The sequence below is a fragment of the Nilaparvata lugens genome, chromosome 14 (genome assembly GCF_014356525.2).
Source record: "Nilaparvata lugens isolate BPH chromosome 14, ASM1435652v1, whole genome shotgun sequence".
Taxonomy (NCBI): Eukaryota; Metazoa; Arthropoda; class Insecta; order Hemiptera; family Delphacidae; genus Nilaparvata; species Nilaparvata lugens.
Window position 1 is genome coordinate 19,735,133 of NC_052517.1, and position 5,384 is coordinate 19,740,516.

Sequence of the window (5,384 nt, forward strand, 5' to 3'; positions counted from 1 at the left end):
GTTTTTTTAAGTTATTTATAACCTCCAAATCACTAAATATGGTGGGAAATCTCGCCAAAAGCCAAGAGTCGCCATATTGTTTATCAATTTTATGTGAAGTCTTTTAGGTGTGTTGACAGTGATGTCGATTGAAACTTTGCCCGCTGCCAAGGCATTGGTTGGATAGAAGCATGTACGGAAAAAAGTGAATAGAGCTGCAGTGTGATGCTAATTCGAGATATAGCTAAATGGGGCTTCGACAAACGACTGTGCAACCACCAACCATTTATGTGAGTGATTTTAAACTATGTCTCACATAGCTATGTTTGATTTTATGTAACAACCGGGCATCAGAATGCTACAGTAAGGTCCACGTTATAATGGCAGTGTTTGTTTAGCAATGGTATTCATATCCTTGTCTATCATTCAACAAAGCGGATAGTGTTATCTCTTTCTAGCTCTGCAATGTTGCCAGATCGTCTGTTAACAATGTAGAATTTATATTGATCAACAAACTATTTCATCTCAATTATGAAATTATTGAAAAATAGGCGGCTATTTCTTGCTTAATAAAATGTAATTGATTATTTTAAATGTGAGAATGCACAAGTAAATATTACATCAATAAACCTGTATCAGCTGCCATCTATAGAAGGCATTGACAAGACAGAGGATCGGCAACGTTGTTCTGCCATCTTTCTTCACTGCCATTATAACGTGGACCTCACTATATATGTATTGGACTTGACGATCAAGGTATGTGGAAATGATTGAATTTTCAAGTACTTGAAAACTAAAATAATTTTTGTATATCAAGATAAATTGGTATAGCAATGTCCACGTTCTAAGGGCAGTGTTAAATTGTCAATGATGTTGCTATCCTTGTCTATCATTTAACAAAGCGGATAGCGCGATCTCTTTTTAGCTCTGCAATGTTTCCAGATCGTTTTTCAACAATGTAGACTACAAATAACGAAATATTTAATCTTGGTTGTGAAAATTCATTATGAAATCATAGAAAAATATGATTTTTTGCATGATAAAAAATAGTTGATTATTTTAAACGAGTTAATATTACATCAATAAACCGGTATCAGCTACCCTACATAGAAGGCATTGACAATTCAATTCAATTCAGTTTATTTCCAAAAAACATAATACACGAATAAATAAGAAATACAATATACAACATATTTTGGAATCCCCCTACTAGACTATCCATCTGTGTGTAGGGGGGGAGTTCCACTTTATACATAATAAGCTTAATCTGCTCATAGAAGTAAATAATAGAGAATACACTTATATTATGGATGTATTATTGATATTCTGATTATAAAATAGATAATATATTGTGCTGATATATATTTAAGAATAAGTATGTAGGAATAAGTATACTTAATACCTTGATTGATTAAAAGAATAAATAAAGAAGAAAAAACAATATTTTTTGAAGACCGCAGTGGCAGGGATTCCAGAAATTCTCAGAAGAGAGAATGAAAAAAAAGCATAAACCAGAAAGGCAAAACAGTCAAATCGGTTATATCAATGATAAAATAAATACCAATCAATTGTCTGGAAACCATGAAGTCGTGTTGGTCACCAAGCATAACGAGATTGGAGTAGTTCTTCTGAAGCTTCCCAACCAATCTGGTACAGCCACCTGTCCACCCTCTTCCTAAACACTACCAAACTAAATGCCTCTGCTTCCCTAATCACCCCTGGCACATTTCTGTACAAGATATGGGCCAGGTATGAAGGATTTGTCAATTCAGAGCCGTGAGTCAGCTGAGGTATCTCAAAGCTGTAATTGGATCTGTGGCGAGTTGAGTAGCTATGGTTAACTGTTTCTCCCAGAAGTTCAGTTTTGTATTTTTTGATGTGGATCAACAAGGATTTAATAAAAAGTTGTCTAACATTCAGTACGGGAAATTCGATAAACTATTGTATTGTTGGGTATCTAAAGTCTCTCTTTAAAATAGTTTTTATAATTGATCTTAGGGTGACTGCGAGAGGCTCAATGACTGAGGAGGAAGCCCCTCCCCAAGCTAGAATTCCATATAGTATTATAGATTGGACATAGGCAAAGTAAACTACTTTGCACTGATCCACACTCAAAACATGACTAAGCTCTGAAAATGCGTGAAGCAGCTTTCTGAGCCTATTCTTAGCACACAAGACAGAGGATCGGCAACGTTGTTCTGCTATCTTTCTTCACTGCCATTATAAGTGTGTGAACCCCAATAGAGTGTGTTGTGACAGGATTGTTTGATTTTTATTCGAGTCATTGTAGATTTTTTTTCTAAACAAACCAACTATGATATTCACTTGAAACTTAGTCAGTATAAATATCATCAATATCAATACTTATAATTCAAACAATACAGACAACTTAGAATGAAGTTTCTCAGTATATTTTACACATAATTTGCCTTTAGTGAGGTCCACGTTATAATGGCAGTGGAGAAAGATAGGAGAACAACGTTGCCGATCCTCTGTCTTGTCAATGCCTTCTATAGACGGTAGCTGATGCAGGTTTATTGATGTAATATTAACTGTTCATTCTCGTTTAAATGATCAATTTTAATTTATCAAGCCAGAAATTATAATTTTCAATGATTTCATTTTAATGAATCTTCATAATTAAGATGGAATATTTTGTTAATTATTAATTCTACATTGTTTAAAGACGATCTGGCAAGATGATCTGGTTTATTGATGTAATATATTGATGCAGTGATTGTAGTTTTAATTTTTCTGCTCAAAATTTTCAAGTTTATTTCAATATTATTGAAACTTTCGGATTGTGTAGTGTTATTTCCGGCTCTTATCAACCCTTCGAAATTCAAAATTCATCAGTCATATCTCGAATACGTATTCTCTGAGTGTTAATCTTTGGTGAAAACAGAAATTTTAAACTTAACCTCACTTTGGACTATTTATGTGCCAAAATCAAGGAATTGAAGAAGTTTTGGGCAATTGCCTGTTTCTCTTTCCAAATATCGTGTTTGTGACTGTTCTAATAAATAAATAATTATCAACTGTTCATTTTCGTTATATCTTATGATGCAAGCTAATATTTTTCAATTATTTCATAATGAATTTACTTAATTGAAATAAAATATTTCGTTAATCAATTATTAATTTTTGTTGTAGTATGATCTGGGTAGAGGATAGCGCTATCTGCTTTGTGGAATGATAGACAAGGATAGCAATACCATTGTTAATCAAACACTGCCATTATAACGTGGACCACACCATTATAAGATTATAAGGTTATTTATATTTTGTGATGCTGATAGTCCAAAATGCATCTCGAAATTGTATTTAGAACGTTGTATTTAAACTGTTTTGTTCAACTACTTTGTAAAGAATAGTTAATGTTTAACTAGTTATTGTATAGACAGTGTTAGTTCAATTAGGTTTAATGAACTGTTTTGTAAACTAGAAAGTAGTTGATCTCATTCAATGTGTTTTGTCAACAGTTGATTTTTCTCTAATATAGTTTTTTCATTAATGTTGATATTATACATAGTTATAGTGAAATTCGCTTCAAAGTACAGAGGCCCGGTTGCACAAAAGCCGGTTAAATTTTAACCGTGATTAACTTTACGAGAACCATGCGTTTTTGAAAAGACGGCTTCTCTGATTGGCTCTCTTGGAATTAATCACGGTTAAAATTTAACCGGTTCTTGTGCAATCGGCACAGACACTTTCAGGTTTTTTTCAACCCTATAAGCAGGATGAACTGAAATCAAGAATAACTGAGAAGCGCACATGGAAACGAATGTATTGAGATTGAGCAGTGTTAACGACTCTGATTACTGGAAACATATTTTGTTAATAAATGTGTAAATTTGTATTTTAAAATGTTTGTTAATTTTTTAGTTGTAATCTACATTCTATTCATATACTTCTTCTTCTTCTCTTCTTCTTCACTTCAAGGATTAGGTTTGTTAAAGAACCTGTTCCGGCACCCATCTTTTCCTCGGTCTTCCCACGTCTCTTTTCCCAGTAGGTTTATAGCATTTAGCCTCCAAAGGTATTCGTCCAGGAGGCATTCTATTCAAATGACTGCACCAATTCATTCTGTTTTTCCATGTAAAGGTGTAACAGATAAAGCTCTTCTTATCTCCTCATTTCTGATTCTATCTGCTCTAGTGCAGCCAAACACACTTCTTAGAAACCTCATTTCTGCCGCTTGAATCTTGCTGTCTACTCTACGTGTGTGGATCCAATTCTCACTTCCGTAAAGCAGCGTTGGTACAGCGATGGTATTTGATTCTAGTATCCTGCCTTGTTTTATTTTTGAGGTTTCTATGAATATTGCCACATATTCGTTGGAACTTTGATATGTTGTTATGAATATCTTTATCTGTATCATAGGTTACATCATTGCCAAGATAATTGAAAATTTTCACCTGTTTTCATTCAATTCTATCTTGGTTCTGGATGGATATTTACCTTTCATATACAATAGACATAATTTTGCATAAATTATCCTAGATATTACATTAATTGAACAATATTTTCTTGAAAGAAGACTCCAAGTGCCGTTTGCACAAAACCCGGTTAAATTTCAACCATGATTAACTCCATGAGAACCAATCAGAGAAGCCATCTTTCCAAAAAGGCCTTCTCTGATTGGTTCCCCTGAAATGAGTCACGGTTAAAATTTAACCGGCTTTTACGCAACCACGTCTCAGAAATGAAACAAAAAGTATCTCAGATTTGGCTGAAATTCGCACCATAGATGAAGCCTGACCTGAGAAATGTCAGAGCCAAATTTGGCACCCAAAGCTATACTATACAGAGTGAGTTATGAAGCTGCAAACATGAAATTTTCAAATGGTCATATCTCCTGAACGGTAAGGAATTTTGCAAATCTGATTTCAGATTCGTGTTTCTCGCATCAAAGACCATAAGATCACTAAGTTTGAGCGATTTTCATTTTCATTTATAATAAAGGAATGAACTGGCTTATACACGTAGGGGATAGGAAATTCACGAATGACGCATCATCACGTCTCAACTACTCAACTGATAAACTTGACATTTTGCATATAGATTCTTAATTTACCGAGGATGGTTGTAGGCCTATTTTAAATTCTTCAACGTTTCAGAAGGTCAAGTAAACAGTTTGTCATGTTTATGATTGGACGTCAGACGGTCTTTGCTTCCCCCACCACTATTTTGGTCGGGTCTTGTAGTGTGCAGCGCTGTCTATAGACGGCAGACGGTCGTCAGTAGCTCGTCGGTCTTGGTCGAAAATTGCGGAAAAATGAAGATGGAGAAATAATTGTGATTTCAGATTCGGATACAACGCATTCAAATTGATAAAATGCTTCGTGAGTTCTCAAAAATTATCAAAATTGAGGATTTTTTCGATTGGATCTCTCACTATAATT